The sequence below is a fragment of the Pristiophorus japonicus genome, chromosome 25, assembly GCF_044704955.1.
Source record: "Pristiophorus japonicus isolate sPriJap1 chromosome 25, sPriJap1.hap1, whole genome shotgun sequence".
NCBI lineage: Eukaryota > Metazoa > Chordata > Chondrichthyes > Pristiophoridae > Pristiophorus > Pristiophorus japonicus.
The window spans coordinates 33,590,180-33,608,684 of NC_092001.1; positions in this window are offsets into that span (position 1 = coordinate 33,590,180).

The window sequence follows — 18,505 nt, forward strand, 5'->3', positions numbered from 1 at the left end:
ATGATGTGTGGAATGATGCGTGGAATGTTATGTGGAATGTGATGTAGAATTAAAATTGGAATGATATGTGGAATGATGTGTGGAATGAGGTGTGGAATGAGGTTTGGAATAAGGTAGGACTGATGTGTGGAATGATGTGTGTAATGATGTGTGGAATGATGTGTGGAATGATGTGTGGAATGATGTGTGGAATGACTTGTTCAATGACGTGTGGAATAAGGGATGGACTGATGTGTGGAATGATGTGTGGCATGATGTGTGGCATGATGTGTGGAATGAGTTGTTCAATGACGTGTGAAATGAGGGATGGAATGATGTGTGGATTGATGTGTGGAATAATGTGTTGAATGTTGTGGAATGATTTGTGGAATGAGGTGTGGAATGGGGTGTGGAATGATTTGTGGAATGATGTGTGTAATGAGGTTTTCAAGTAGGTGTGGAATGAGGGATGGAATGAAGTTTGGATTGATGTGTGGAATTATGTGTTGAATGTTGTGGAATGATACGTGGAATGAGGTGTGGAATGGCGTGTGGAATGATGTGTGGAATGATATGTGCAATGATGTATGCAATGATGTGTGGAATGAGGTGTGGAATGAGGTCTGGAATGAGCTGTGGAATGAGGGATGGACTGATGTGTGGAATGATATGTGGAATGATATGTGGAATGATATGTGGAATGATGTGTGGAATGATGTGTGGAATGATGCGTGGAATGATATGTGGAATGAGGTGTGGAATGATGTTTGGAATGCTGTGTGGAATGATGTGTGGAATGAGGTGTGGAATGAGGTGTGGAAAGATATTTGGAATGCTGTGTGGAATGATGTGTGGAATGATGAGTGGAATGACGTGAGGAATGAGGTGTGAAATTATGTGTGGAATGATGTGTGGAATTAGATGTGGAATGATGCGTGGAATGATATGAGGAATGAGGATTGGATGATATTTTGAATGTTGTGTGGAATGATGTGTGGAATGCTGTGTGGAATGATGTGTGGAATGAGGTGTGGAATGAGGTGTGGAATGATGTGTGCAATGATGTGTGGAATGCTGTGTGGAATTATGTGTGGAATGATGTGTGGAATGATGTGTGGAATGATATGTAGAATGATGTATTGAATGATGTGTGGAATGATGTGTGGAATGATGTGTGGAATGATGTGTGGATTGACGTGTCGAATGATGTATGAAATGTTGTGGAATGATGTGTGGAATGATGTGTGGAATGATGTCTCTATGATGTGTGGAATAATGTGTGGAATGTTGAGTGGAATGTGATGGAATGATGTGTGGAATGAGGAATGCAATGATGTGTCAATGATGTGTGGAATGATGTGTGGAATGATGTGTGGAATGTTATGTGGAATGAGGTGTGGAATGATATTTGGAATGAAGTTTGGAATGATGTGTGGAATGATGCGTGGAATGATGTGTGGAATGAGGTGTGGACTGATGTGTGGAATGATGTGTGGAATAATGTGTGGAATGATGTGTGGAATGTTGAGGAATGTTGTGGAATGATGACTGAAATGAAATGTGGAATGATGGGTGGAATGAGGTGTGGAATGATGTGTGGAATGATGTTTGGCATTATGTGTGGAATGATGTGTGGAATGATGCGTGGAATGATATGTGGATTGAGGTGTGGAATGAGGCGTGGAATGAGGTGTGGAATGATGTGTGGAATGATGTGTGGAATGATGGATGTAATGATGTTTGGAATGATGTGTGGAATGATGCGTGGAATATGGTGTGGAATGATGTGGAATGTAATGTGGAATGATGTTTGGAATGATGTGTGGAATGATTTGTGGAATGAGGTGTGGATTGGGGTGTGGAATGATGTTTGGAATGATGTGTGGAATGATATTTGGAATGCTGTGTGGAATGATGTGTGGAATGATGTGTGGAATGACGTGTGGAATGAGGTGTGGAATGATGCGTGGAATGATGTGTGGAATGAGATGTGGAATGATGCGTGGAATGATATGAGGAATGAGGATTGGATGATATTTGGAATGTTGTGTGGAATGATGTGTGGAATGCTGTGTGGAATGATGTGTGGAATGATGTATTGAATGATGTGTGGAATGAGGTGTGGAATGAGGTGTGGAAAGATGTGTGGAATGATGTGTGGAATGATATGTGGATTGATGTGTGGAATGATGTGTGAAATGTTGTGGGATGATTTGTGTAATGAGGTGTGAAATGATGTGCGGAATGATGTGCGGAATGATGTGTGGAATGATGTCTCAATGATGTGTGGAATGATGTGTGGAATGATATGTGGATTGATGTGTGGAATGATGTGTGAAATGTTGTGGGATGATTTTTGTAATGAGGTGTGAAATGATGTGTTGAATGATGTGCGGAATGATGTGTGGAATGATGTCTCAATGATGTGTGGAATAATGTGTGGAATGTTGAGTGGAATGTGATGGAATGATGTGTGGAATGAGGAATGCAATAATGTGTCAATGATGTGTGGAATGATGTGTTGAGTGATGTATGGAATGATATGTGGAGTAATGTATGGAATGATGTGTGGAATGATGTTTGGAATGAGTTATGGAATGATGTGTCAATGCTGTGTGGAATGATGTGTTGAATGATATGTGGAATGAAGTGTGGAATGATGTGTGCAATGTGTGTGGAATGTTGTGTGGAATGATGTGTGGAATGATGTGTGGAATGGTATGTGGAATGATGTATTGAATGATGTGTGGAATGATGTGTGGAATGTTGTGTGGAATGGTATGTGGAATGATGTATTGAATGATGTGTGGAATGAGGTGAGGAATGATGTGTGGAATGAAGTGTGGAAAGATGTGTGGAATGATGTGTCGAATGACATTTGGAATGATATATGGAATGATGTCTGGAATGATGTTTGGAATGATGTGTGGAATGATGCGTGGAATGTTAAGTGGAATGTGATGTAGAATGAAAATTGGAATGATGTGTGGAATGATGTGTGGAATGATGTGTGGAATGATGTGTGGAATGATGCGTGGAATGATATGTGGAATGTGGTGTGGAATGATGTTTGGAATGCTGTGTGGAATGATGTGTGGAATGAGGTGTGGAATGAGGTGTGGAATGATATTTGGAATGCTGTATGGAATGATGTGTGGAATGATGTGTGGAATGACGTGAGGAATGAGGTGTGGAATGATGTGTGGAATGATGTGTGGAATGAGATGTGGAATGATGCTTGGAATGATATGAGGAATGAGGATTGGATGATATTTTGAATGTTGTGTGGAATGATGTGTGGAATGCTGTGTGGAATGATGTGTGGAATGAGGTGTGGAATGAGATGTGGAATGATGTGTGCAATGATGTGTGGAATGCTTTGTGGAATTATGTGTGGAATGATGTGTGGAATGATATGTGGAATGATATGTGGAATGATGTATTGAATGATGTGTGAAATGATGTGTGGAATGAGGTGTGGAATGATGTGTGGAATGATGTGTGGAATGATGTGTGGATTGATGTGTGGAATGATGTATGAAATGTTGTGGAATGATGTGTGGAATGATGTGTGGAATGATGTCTCTATGATGTGTGGAATAATGTGTGGAATGTTGAGTGGAACGTGATGGAATGATGTGTGGAATGAGGAATGCAATGATGTGTCAATGATGTGTGGAATGATGTGTTGAATGATGTATGGAATGATGTGTGGAATAATGTGTGGAATGATGTGTGGAATGACGTGTGGAATGATGTTTGGAATGAGGTATGGAATGATGTGTCAATGATGTGTGGAATGATGTGTGTAATGATGTGTGGAATGTTATGGAATGATGTGTGGAATGAGGTGTGGAATGATGTGTAAATGAAATGTTGAATGAGGTGTGGAATGATGTGTGGAATGTTGTTTGCAATGATGTGTGGAATGCTGTGTGGAATGATGTGTGGAATGCTGTGTGGAATGATGTGTGGAATGATGTATGGAATGACGTGCGGAATGATGTGTGGAATGATGTTTGGAATTAGATGTGGAATGATGCGTGGAATGCTATGTGGAATGAGGTATGCAATGATGTGTCAATGATGTGTGGAATGATGTGTTGAATGATGTATGGAATGAGGTGTGGAATAATGTGTGGAATGATGTGTGGAATGATGTGTGGAATGATGTTTGGAATGAGGTATGGAATGATGTGTCAATGATGTGTGGAATGATGTGTGTAATGATGTGTGAAATGTTATGGAATGTTGTGTGGAATGAGGTGTGGAATGATGTGTAAATGATATGTGGAATGATGTTTGGAATGATGTGTGGAATGATGTGTGGAATGAGGTGAAGAATGACGTATGGACTGATGTGTGGAATGAAGTGTGGAATGTTGTGGAATGATGTGTGGAATGATGTGTGGAATGAGGTGTGGAATAAGGTGTGGAATGAGGTGTGGAATGAGGTGTGGAATGAGGTGTGGAATGATGTGTGGAATGATGTGTGGAATGCTGTGTGGAATGAGATTTGGAATGATGCGTGGAATGATATGTGGAATGAGGAGTGGATGATATTTGGAATGTTGTATGGAATGATGTATTGAATGATGTGTGGAATGAGGTGAGGAATGATGTGTGGAATGAATTGTGGAAAGATGTGTGGAATGATGTGTCGAATGACATTTGGAATGATATATGGAATGATGTGTGGAATGATGTTTGGAATGATGTGTGGAATGATGCGTGAAATGTTATGTGGAATGTGATGTAGAATGAAAATTGGAATGATGTGTGGAATGATGTGTGGAATGATGTGTGGAATGATGTGTGGAATGAGGTGTGGAATGAGGTGTGGAATGAGGTGTGGAATGAGGTGTGGAATGATGTGTGGAATGATGTGTGGAATGCTGTGTGGAATGAGATTTGGAATGATGCGTGGAATGATATGTGGAATGAGGAGTGGATGATATTTGGAATGTTGTATGGAATGATGTATTGAATGATGTGTGGAATGAGGTGAGGAATGATGTGTGGAATGAATTGTGGAAAGATGTGTGGAATGATGTGTCGAATGACATTTGGAATGATATATGGAATGATGTGTGGAATGATGTTTGGAATGATGTGTGGAATGATGCGTGAAATGTTATGTGGAATGTGATGTAGAATGAAAATTGGAATGATGTGTGGAATGATGTGTGGAATGATGTGTGGAATGATGTGTGGAATGAGGTGTGGAATGAGGTGTGGAATGAGGTTTGGAATGATGTGTGGAATGATGTGTGGAATGATGTGTGGCATGATGTGTGGAATGAGTTTTTCAATGATGTGTGGAATGAGAGATGGAATGATGTGTGGATTGATGTGTGGAATGAGGTGTGGAATTATGTGTGGAAAGAGATGTGGAATGATGTGTGGAATGAGGTGTGGAATGATGTGTGGAATGTTGTGTGCAATGATGTGTGGAATGCTGTGTGGAATGATGTGTGGAATGCTGTGTGGAATGATGTGTGGAATGATATATGGAATGACGTGCGGACTGATGTGTGGAATGATGTGTGGAATGAGATGTGGAATGATGCGTGGAATGATATGTGGAATGAGGTGTGGAAAGATATTTGGAATGCTGTGTAGAGTGATGTGTGCAATGATGTGTGGAATGATGTATGAAATGCGGTGTGGAATGATGTGTGGAATGATGTGTGCAATGCTGTGTGGAATGCTTGTGGAATGGTGTCTGGAATGATGTGTGGAATGATATGTGGAATGATGTATTGAATGATGTGTGGAATGATGTGTGGAATGAGGTGAGGAATGGTGTGTGAAATGAAGAGTGGAATGATGTGTGGAATGATGTGTGGAATTTTATGTGGAATGAGGTGTGGAATGATATTTGGAATGAAGTTTGGAATGATGTGTGGAATGATGTGTGGAATGATGTGTGGAATGAGGTGTGGACTGATGTGTGGAATGATGTGTGGAATAAAGTGTGGAATGATGTGTGGAATGTTGAGGAATGTTGTGGAATGATGACTGGAATGAAGTGTGGAATGATGGGTGGAATGAGGTGTGGAATGATGTGTGGAATGATGTTTGGCATGATGTGTGGAATGATGTGTGGAATGATGCGTGGAATGATATGTGGATTGAGGTGTGGAATGGGGCGTGGAATGAGGTGTGGAATGATGTGTGGAATGATGTGTGGAATGAAGGATGTAATGATGTTTGGAATGATGTGTGGAATGATGCGTGGAATATGGTGTGGAATGATGTGGAATGTAATGTGTAATGATGTTTGGAATGATGTGTGGAATGATTTGAGGAATGAGCTGTGGAATGGGGTGTGGAATGATGTGTGGAATGATGTGTGTAATGAGGTTTTCAAGGAGGTGTGGAATGAGGGGTGGAATGAAGTTTGGATTGATGTGTGGAATTATGTGTTGAATGCTGTGGAATGATACGTGGAATGAGGTGTGGAATGGCGTGTGCAATGATGTGTGGAATGATATGTGCAATGATGTGTGCAATGATGTGTGGAATGAGGTGTGGAATGAGGTCTAGAATGAGGTGTGGAATGAGGGATGGACTGATGTGTGGAATGATATGTGGAATCATATGTGGAATGATGTGTGGAATGATGTGTGGAATGATGTGTGGAATGATGCGTGGAATGATATGTGGAATGAGGTGTGGAATGGTGTTTGGAATAATGTGTGGAATGATGTGTGGAATGATGTGTGGAATGATGTGCGGAATGATGTGTGCAATGATGTGTGGAATGATGTGTGGAATGAGGTGTGGAATGAGGTGTGGAATGATATTTGGAATGCTGTGTGGAATGATGTATGGAATGATGTGTGGAATGACGTGTGGAATGAGGTGTGGAATGATGCGTGGAATGTTGTGTGAAATGAGATGTGGAATGATGCGTGGAATGATATGAGGAATGAGGATTGGATGATATTTGGAATGTTGTGTGGAATGATGTGTGGAATGCTGTGTGGAATGATGTGTGGAATGAGGTGTGGAATGAGGTGTGGAATGATGTGTGCAATGATGTGTGGAATGCTGTGTGGAATTATGTGTGGAATGATGTGTGGAATGATGTGTGGAAAGATATGTGGAATGATGTATTGAATGATGTGTGGAATGATGTGTGGAATGAGGTGTGGAATGATGTGTGGAAAGATGTGTGGAATGATGTGTGGATTCATGTGTGGAATGATGTTTGGCATGATGTGTGGAATGATGTGTGGAATGATGCGTGGAATGATATGTGGATTGAGGTGTGGAATGAGGCGTGGAATGAGGTGTGGAATGATGTGTGGAATGATGTGTGGAATGATGGATGTAATGATGTTTGGAATGATGTGTGGAATGATGCGTGGAATATGGTGTAGAATGATGTGGAATGTAATGTGGAATGATGTTTGGAATGATGTGTGGAATGATGTGTGGAATGATGTGAAGAATGAGGTATGGACTGGTGTGGGGAATGAAGTGTGCAATGTTGTGGAATGATGTGTGGAATGATGTTTGGAATGAGGTGTGGAATGAAATGTGGAATGAGGTGTGGAATGAAGTGTGGAATGAGGTGTGGAATGATGTGTGGAATGATGTGTGGCATGATGTGTGGAATGAGGTGTGGAATTATGTGTGGAAAGAGATGTGGAATGATGTGTGGAATGAGGTGTGGAATGATGTGTGGAATGTTGTGTGCAATGATGTGTGGAATGCTGTGTGGAATGATGTGTGGAATGCTGTGTGGAATGATGTGTGGAAATATATATGGAATGACGTGCGGACTGATGTGTGGAATGATGTGTGGAATGAGATGTGGAATGATGCGTGGAATGATATGTGGAATGAGGTGTGGAAAGATATTTGGAATGCTGTGTGGAGTGATGTGTGCAATGATGTGTGGAATGATGTATGAAATGCGGTGTGGAATGATGTGTGGAATGATGTGTGCAATGCTGTGTGGAATGCTTGTGGAATGGTGTGTGGAATGATGTGTGGAATGATATGTGGAATGATGTATTGAATGATGTGTGGAATGATGTGTGGAATGAGGTGAGGAATGGTGTGTGAAATGAAGAGTGGAATGATGTGTGGAATGATGTGTGGAATTTTATGTGGAATGAGGTGTGGAATGATATTTGGAATGAAGTTTGGAATGATGTGTGGAATGATGTGTGGAATGATGTGTGGAATGAGGTGTGGACTGATGTGTGGAATGGTGTGTGGAATAATGTGTGGAATGATGTGTGGAATGTTGAGGAATGTTGTGGAATGATGACTGGAATGAAGTGTGGAATGATGGGTGGAATGATGCGTGGAATGATATGTGGATTGAGGTGTGGAATGGGGCGTGGAATGAGGTGTGGAATGATGTGTGGAATGATGTGTGGAATGAAGGATGTAATGATGTTTGGAATGATGTGTGGAATGATGCGTGGAATATGGTGTGGAATGATGTGGAATGTAATGTGTAATGATGTTTGGAATGATGTGTGGAATGATTTGAGGAATGATCTGTGGAATGGGGTGTGGAATGATGTGTGGAATGATGTGTAATGAGGTTTTCAAGGAGGTGTGGAATGAGGGGTGGAATGAAGTTTAGATTGATGTGTGGAATTATGTGTTGAATGTTGTGGAATGATACGTGGAATGAGGTGTGGAATGGCGTGTGCAATGATGTGTGGAATGATATGTGCAATGATGTGTGCAATGATGTGTGGAATGAGGTGTGGAATGAGGTCTAGAATGAGGTGTGGAATGAGGGATGGACTGATGTGTGGAATGATATGTGGAATGATATGTGGAATGATGTGTGCAATGATGTGTGGAATGATGTGTGGAATGATGCGTGGAATGATATGTGGAATGAGGTGTGCAATGGTGTTTGGAATAATGTGTGGAATGATGTGTGGAATGATGTGTGGAATGATGTGCGGAATGATGTGTTGAATGAGTTGTGGAATGAGGTGTGGAACGATGCGTGGAATGATGAGTAGAATGAGGTGTTTAAATGATGTGTGGAATTATTTGTGGAATGATGTATGGAATGATGTTTGGAATGATGTGTGCAATGATGTGTGGAATGATGTGTGGAATGAGGTGTGGAATGAGGTGTGGAATGTGGTGTGAATTGATGTCAAGAATGATGTGTGTAATGCTGTGTGGAATGACGCGTGGAATTACGTGTGGAATGATGTGTGGAATGAGGTGTGGAATGAGGTGTGGAATGATATTTGGAATGCTGTGTGGAATGATGTATGGAATGATGTGTGGAATGACGTGTGGAATGAGGTGTGGAATGATGCGTGGAATGATGTGTGGAATGAGATGTGGAATGATGCGTGGAATGATATGAGGAATGAGGATTGGATGATATTTGGAATGTTGTGTGGAATGATGTGTGGAATGCTGTGTGGAATGATGTGTGGAATGAGGTGTGGAATGAGGTGTGGAATGATGTGTGCAATGATGTGTGGAATGCTGTGTGGAATTATGTGTGGAATGATGTGTGGAATGATGTGTGGAATGATATGTGGAATGATGTATTGAATGATGTGTGGAATGATGTGTGGAATGAGGTGTGGAATGATGTGTGGAAAGATGTGTGGAATGATGTGTGGATTCATGTGTGGAATGATGTTTGGCATGATGTGTGGAATGATGTGTGGAATGATGCGTGGAATGATATGTGGATTGAGGTGTGGAATGAGGCGTGGAATGAGGTGTGGAATGATGTGTGGAATGATGTGTGGAATGATGGATGTAATGATGTTTGGAATGATGTGTGGAATGATGCGTGGAATATGGTGTAGAATGATGTGGAATGTAATGTGGAATGATGTTTGGAATGATGTGTGGAATGATGTGTGGAATGATGTGAAGAATGAGGTATGGACTGGTGTGGGGAATGAAGTGTGCAATGTTGTGGAATGATGTGTGGAATGATGTTTGGAATGAGGTGTGGAATGAAATGTGGAATGAGGTGTGGAATAAAGTGTGGAATGAGGTGTGGAATGATGTGTGGAATGATGTGTGGCATGATGTGTGGAATGAGTTGTTCAATGATGTGTGGAATGAGGGATGGAATGATGTGTGGATTGATGTGTGGAATGAGGTGTGGAATTATGTGTGGAAAGAGATGTGGAATGATGTGTGGAATGAGGTGTGGAATGATGTGTGGAATGTTGTGTGCAATGATGTGTGGAATGCTGTGTGGAATGATGTGTGGAATGCTGTGTGGAATGATGTGTGGAATGATATATGGAATGACGTGCGGACTGATGTGTGGAATGATGTGTGGAATGAGATGTGGAATGATGCGTGGAATGATATGTGGAATGAGGTGTTGAAAGATATTTGGAATGCTGTGTGGAGTGATGTGTGCAATGATGTGTGGAATGATGTATGAAATGCGGTGTGGAATGATGTGTGGAATGATGTGTGCAATGCTGTGTGGAATGCTTGTGGAATGGTGTGTGGAATGATGTGTGGAATGATATGTGGAATGATGTATTGAATGATGTGTGGAATGATGTGTGGAATGAGGTGAGGAATGGTGTGTGAAATGAAGAGTGGAATGATGTGTGGAATGATGTGTGGAATTTTATGTGGAATGAGGTGTGGAATGATATTTGGATAGAAGTTTGGAATGATGTGTGGAATGATGTGTGGAATGATGTGTGGAATGAGGTGTGGACTGATGTGTGGAATGATGTGTGGAATAATGTGTGGAATGATGTGTGGAATGTTGAGGAATGTTGTTGAATGATGACTGGAATGAAGTGTGGAATGATGGGTGGAATGAGGTGTGGAATGATGTGTGGAATGATGTTTGGCATGATGTGTGGAATGATGTGTGGAATGATGCGTGGAATGATATGTGGATTGAGGTGTGGAATGGGGCGTGGAATGAGGTGTGGAATGATGTGTGGAATGATGTGTGGAATGAAGGATGTAATGATGTTTGGAATGATGTGTGGAATGATGCGTGGAATATGGTGTGGAATGATGTGGAATGTAATGTGTAATGATGTTTGGAATGATGTGTGGAATGATTTGAGGAATGAGCTGTGGAATGGGGTTTGGAATGATGTGTGGAATGATGTATGTAATGAGGTTTTCAAGGAGGTGTGGAATGAGGGGTGGAATTAAGTTTGGATTGATGTGTGGAATTATGTGTTGAATGTTGTGGAATGATACGTGGAATGAGGTGTGGAATGGCGTGTGCAATGATGTGTGGAATGATATGTGCAATGATGTATGCAATGATGTGTGGAATGAGGTGTGGAATGAGGTCTAGAATGAGGTGTGGAATGAGGGATGGACTGATGTGTGGAATGATATGTGGACTGATATGTGGAATGATGTGTGGAATGATGTGTGGAATGATGTGTGGAATGATGCGTGGAATGATATGTGGAATGAGGTGTGGAATGGTGTTTGGAATAATGTGTGGAATGATGTGTGGAATGATGTGTGGAATGATGTGCGGAATGATGTGTTGAATGAGTTGTGGAATGAGGTGTGGAACGATGCGTGGAATGATGAGTAGAATGAGGTGTTTAAATGATGTGTGGAATGATTTGTGGAATGATGTATGGAATGATGTTTGGAATGATGTGTGCAATGATGTGTGGAATGATGTGTGGAATGAGGTGTGGAATGAGGTGTGGAATGTGGTGTGAATTGATGTGAAGAATGATGTGTGTAATGCTGTGTGGAATGACGCGTGGAATTACGTGTGGAATGATGTGTGGAATGAGGTGTGGAATGAGGTGTGGAATGATATTTGGAATGCTGTGTGGAATGATGTATGGAATGATGTGTGGAATGACGTGTGGAATGAGGTGTGGAATGATGCGTGGAATGATGTGTGGAATGCGATGTGGAATGATGCGTGGAATGATATGAGGAATGAGGATTAGATGATATTTGGAATGTTGTCTGGAATGATGTGTGGAATGCTGTGTGGAATGATGTGTGGAATGAGGTGTGGAATGAGGTGTGGAATGATGTGTGCAATGATGTGTGGAATGCTGTGTGGAATTATGTGTGGAATGATGTGTGGAATGATGTGTGGAATGATATGTGGAATGATGTATTGAATGATGTGTGGAAAGATGTGTGGAATGAGGTGTGGAATGATGTGTGGAATGATGTGTGGAATGATGTGTGGATTCATGTGTGGAATGATGTTTGGCATGATGTGTGGAATGATGTGTGGAATGATGCGTGGAATGATATGTGGATTGAGGTGTGGAATGAGGCGTGGAATGAGGTGTGGAATGATGTGTGGAATGATGTGTGGAATGATGGATGTAATGATGTTTGGAATGATGTGTGGAATGATGCGTGGAATATGGTGTAGAATGATGTGGAATGTAATGTGGAATGATGTTTGGAATGATGTGTGGAATGATGTGTGGAATGATGTGAAGAATGAGGTATGGACTGGTGTGGGGAATGATGTGTGCAATGTTGTGGAATGATGTGTGGAATGATGTTTGGAATGAGGTGTGGATTGAAATGTGGAATGAGGTGTGGAATGAAGTGTGGAATGAGGTGTGGAATGATGTGTGGAATGATGTGAGGAATGATGCGTGGAATGAGGTGTGGAATGATATGTGGAATGAGGTGTGGAATGATGTGTGGACTGATGTGTGAAATGCTGTGTGGAATGAGATTTGGAATGATGCGTGGAATGATATGTGGAATGAGGAGTGGATGATATTTGGAATGTTTTGTGGAATGATATGTTGAATGATGTGTGGAATGAGGTGTGGAATGATGTGTGCAATGATGTGTGGAATGTTGCGTGGAATGATGTGTGGATTGATGTGTGGAATGGTATGTGGAATGATATATTGAATGATGTGTGGAATGAGGTGAGGAATGATGTGTGGAATGAAGTGTGGAAAGATGTGTGGAATGATGTGTCCAATGACATTTGGAAAGATATATGGAATGATGTGTGGAATGATGTTTGGAATGATGTGTGGAATGATGCGTGGAATGTTATGTGGAATGTGATGTAGAATGAAAATTGGAATGATGTGTGGAATGATGTGTGGAATGATGGATGTAATGATGTTTGGAATGATGTGTGGAATGATGCGTGGAATATGGTGTAGAATGATGTGGAATGTAATGTGGAATGATGTTTGGAATGATGTGTGGAATGATGTGTGGAATGATGTGAAGAATGAGGTATGGACTGGTGTGGGGAATGATGTGTGCAATGTTGTGGAATGATGTGTGGAATGATGTTTGGAATGAGGTGTGGAATGAAATGTGGAATGAGGTGTGGAATGAAGTGTGGAATGAGGTGTGGAATGATGTGTGGAATGATGTGAGGAATGATGCGTGGAATGAGGTGTGGAATGATATGTGGAATGAGGTGTGGAATGATGTGTGGACTGATGTGTGAAATGCTGTGTGGAATGAGATTTGGAATGATGCGTGGAATGATATGTGGAATGAGGAGTGGATGATATTTGGAATGTTTTGTGGAATGATGTGTTGAATGATGTGTGGAATGAGGTGTGGAATGATGTGTGCAATGATGTGTGGAATGTTGCGTGGAATGATGTGTGGATTGATGTGTGGAATGGTATGTGGAATGATATATTGAATGATGTGTGGAATGAGGTGAGGAATGATGTGTGGAATGAAGTGTGGAAAGATGTGTGGAATGATGTGTCCAATGACATTTGGAATGATATATGGAATGATGTGTGGAATGATGTTTGGAATGATGTGTGGAATGATGCGTGGAATGTTATGTGGAATGTGATGTAGAATGAAAATTGGAATGATGTGTGGAATGATGTGTGGAATGATGTGTGGAATGATGTGTGGAATGATGTGTGGAATGAGGTTTGGCATGATGTGTGGAATGATGTGTGGAATGATGTGTGGAATGAGTTGTTCAATGACGTGTGGAATGAGGGATGGACTGATGTGTGGAATGAAGTGTGGCATGATGTGTGGCATGATGTGTGGAATGAGTTGTTCAATGATGTGTGGAATGAGGGATGGAATGATGTGTGGATTGATGTGTGGAATGAGGTGTGGAATTATGTGTGGAAAGAGATGTGGAATGATGTGTGGAATGAGGTGTGGAATGATGTGTGGAATGTTGTGTGCAATGTTGCGTGGAAAGCTGTTTGGAATGATGTGTGGAATGCTGTGTGGAATGATGTGTGGAATGATGTATGGAATGACGTGCGGACTGATGTGTGGAATGATGTGAGGAATGAGATGTGGAATGATGCGTGGAAAGACATCTGGAATGAGGTGTGGAAAGATATTTGGAATGCTGTGTGGAATGATGTGTGCAATGATGTGTGGAATGATGTGTGAAATGCGGTGTGGAATGATCTGTGGAATAATGTGTGCAATGCTGTGTGGAATGCTTGTTGAATGATGTGTGGAATGATGTGTGGAATGATATGTGGAATGATGTATTGAATGATGTGTGGAATGATGTGTGGAATGAGGTGAGGAATGGTGTGTGAAATGAAGTGTGGAATGATGTGTGGAATGATGTGTGGAATGTCATGTGGAATGAGGTGTGGAATGATATTTGGAATGAAGTTTGGAATGATGTGTGGAATGATGTGTGGAATGATGTGTGGAATGAGGTGTGGACTGATGTGTGGAATGATGTGTGGAATAATGTGTGGAATGATGTGTGGAGTGTTGAGGAATGTTGTGGAATGATGACTGGAATGAAGTTTGGAATGATGGGTGGAATGAGGTGTGGAATGATGTGTGGAATGATGTGTGGAATGATGTGTGGAATGATGTGTGGAATGATGTGTGGAATGATGTGTGGAATGAGTTGTTCAATGACGTGTGGTATACGGGATGGACTGATGTGTGGAATGATGTGTGGCATGATGTGTGGCATGATGTGTGGTATGAGTTGTTCAATGACGTGTGGAATGAGGGATGGAATGATGTGTGGATTGATGTGTGGAATGATGTGTTGAATGTTTTGGAATGATACGTGGAATGAGGTGTGGAATGGCGTGTGGAATGATGTGTGGAATGATATGTGCAATGATGTATGCAATGATGTGTGGAATGAGGTGTGGAATGAGGTCTGGAATGAGATGTGGAATGAGTAATGGACTGATGTGTGGAATGATATGTGGAATGATATGTGGAATGCTGTGTGGAATGATGTGTGAAATCATGTGTGGAATGATGCCTGGAATGATATGTGGAATGAGGTGTGGCATGATGTTTGGAATGCTGTGTGGAATGATGTGTGGAATGAGGTGTGGAAGGAGGTGTGGAATGATATTTGGAATGCTTTATGGAATGTTGTGTGGAATGATGTGTGGAATGACGTGAGGAATGAGGTGTGGAATGATGTGTGTAATGATGTGTGGAATGAGATGTGGAATGATGCGTGGAATGATATGAGGAATGAGGATTGGATGATATTTTGAATGTTGTGTGGAATGATGTGTGGAATGCTGTGTGGAATGATGTGTGGAATGAGGTGTGGAATGAGGTGTGGAATGATGTGTGCAATGATGTGTGGAATGCTGTGTGGAATTATGTGTGGAATGATGTGTGGAATGATGTGTGGAATGATATGTGGAATGATGTATTGAATGATGTGTGGAATGATGTGTGGAATGAGGTGTGGAATGATGTGTGGAATGATGTCTGGAATGATGTGTGGATTTATGTGTGGAATGATGTATGAAATGTTGTGGAATGATGTGTGGAATGATGTGTGGAATGATGACTCTATGATGTGTGGAATAATGTGTGGAATATTGAGTGGAATGTGATGGAATGATGTGTGGAATGAGGAATGCAATGATGTGTCAATGATGTGTGGAATGATGTGTTGAATGATGTATGGAATGATGTGTGGAATAATGTGTGGAATGATGTGTGGAATGATGTGTGGAATGATGTTTGGAATGAGGTATGGAATGATGTGTCAATGATGTGTGGAATGATGTGTGTAATGATGTGTGGAATGTTGTGGAATGATGTGTGGAATGAGGTGTGGAATGATGTGTAAATGAAATGTGGAATGAGGTGTGGAATGATGTGTGGAATGTTGTGTGCAATGATGTGTGGAATGCGGTGTGGAATGATGTGTGGAATGCTGTGTGGAATGATGTGTGGAATGATGCATGGAATGACGTGCGGAATGATGTGTGGAATGATGTGTGGAATTAGATGTGGAATGATGCGTGGAATGATATGTGGAATGAGGTGTGGAATGAGGTATGCAATGATGTGTCAATGATGTGTGGAATGATGTGTTGAATGATGTATGGAATGAGGTGTGGAATAATGTGTGGAATGATGTGTGGAATGATGTGTGGAATGATGTTTGGAATGAGGTATCGAATGATGTGTGTAATGATGTGTGGAATGTTATGGAATGTTGTGTGGAATGAGGTGTGGAATGATGTGTAAATGATATGTGGAATGATGTTTGGAATGATGTGTGGAATGATGTGTGGAATGAGGTGAAGAATGAGGTACGGACTGATGTGTGGAATGAAGTGTGGAATGTTGTGGAATGAGGTGTGGAATGAGGTGTGGAATGAGGTGTGGAATGATGTGTGGAATGATGTGTGGAATGATGCGTGGAATGAGGTGTGGAATGATATGTGGAATGAGGTGTGGAATTATGTGTGGACTGATGTGTGAAATGCTGTGTGGAATGAGACTTGGAATGATGCGTGGAATGATATGTGGAATGAGGAGTGGATGATATTTGGAATGTTGTATGGAATGATGTATTGAATGATGTGTGGAATGAGGTGAGGAATGATGTGTGGAATGAATTGTGGAAAGATGTGTGGAATGGTGTGTCGAATGACATTTGGAATGATATATGGAATGATGTGTGGAATGATGTTTGGAATGATGTGTGGAATGATGTGTGGAATGAGGTGTGGAATGAGGTGTGGAATGAGGTTTGGAATGATGTGTGGAATGATGTATGCAATGATGTGTCAATGATGTGTGGCATGATGTGTGGAATGAGTTGTTCAATGATGTGTGGAATGAGGGATGGAATGATGTGTGGATTGATGTGTGGAATGAGGTGTGGAATTATGTGTGGAAAGAGATGTGGAATGATGTGTGGAACGAGGTGTGGAATGATGTGTGGAATGTTGTGTGCAATGATGTGTGGAATGCTGTGTGGAATGATGTGTGGAATGCTGTTGGAATGATGTGTGGAATGATGTATGGAATGACGTGCGGACAGATGTGTGGAATGATGTGTGGAATGAGATGTGGAATGATGCGTGGAATGATATCTGGAATGAGGTGTGGAAAGATATTTGGAATGCTGTGTGTAATGATGTGTGCAATGATGTGTGGAATGATGTGCGAAATGCGGTGTGGAATGATGTGTGGAATGATGTGTGCAATGCTGTGTGGAATGCTTGTGGAATTGTGTGTGGAATGATGTGTGGAATGATATGTGGAATGATGTATTGAATGATGTGTGGAATGATGTGTGGAATGAGGTGAGGAATGGTGTGTGAAATGAAGTGTGGAATGATGTGTGGAATGATGTGTGGAATGTTATGTGGAATGAGGTCTGGAATGATATTTGGAATGAAGTTGGAATGATGTGTGGAATGATGTGTGGAATGATGTGTGGAATGAGCTGTGGACTGATGTGTGGAATGATGTGTGGAATAATGTGTGGAATGATGTGTGGAATGTTGAGGAATGTTGTGGAATGATGACTGGAATAAAGTGTGGAATGATGGGTGGAATGAGGTGTGGAATGATGTGTGGAATGATGTTTGGCATAATGTGTGGAATGATGTGTGGAATGATGCGTGGAATGATATGTGGATTGAGGTGTGGAATGAGGCGTGGAATGAGGTGTGGAATGATGTATGGAATGATGCGTGGAATATGGTGTGGAATGATGTGGAATGTATTGTGTAATGATGTTTGGAATGATGTGTGGAATGATTTGTGGAATGAGGTGTGGAATTCGGTGTGGAATGATGTGTGGAATGATATGTGTAATGAGGTTTTCAAGGAGGTGTGGAATGAGGGGTGGAATGAAGTTTGGATTGATGTGTGGAATTATGTGTTGAATGTTGTGGAATGCTACGTTGAATGAGGTGTGGAATGGCGTGTGGAATGATGTGTGGAATGATATGTGCAATGATGTATGCAATGATGTGTGGAATGAGGTGTGGAATGAGGTCTGGAATGAGGTGTGGAATGAGGGATGGACTGATGTGTGGAATGAAATGTGGAATGATATGTGGAATGATGTGTGGAATGACGTGTGGAATGATGTGTGGAATGATGCGTGGAATGATATGTAGAATGAGGTGTGGAATGGTGTTTGGAATAATGTGTGGAATGATGTGTGGAATGATGTGTGGAATCATGTGCGGAATGATGTGTTGAATGAGTTGTGCAATGAGGTGTGGAACGATGCGTGGAATGATGAGTAGAATGAGGTGTTTAAATGACGTGTGGAATGATTTGTGGAATG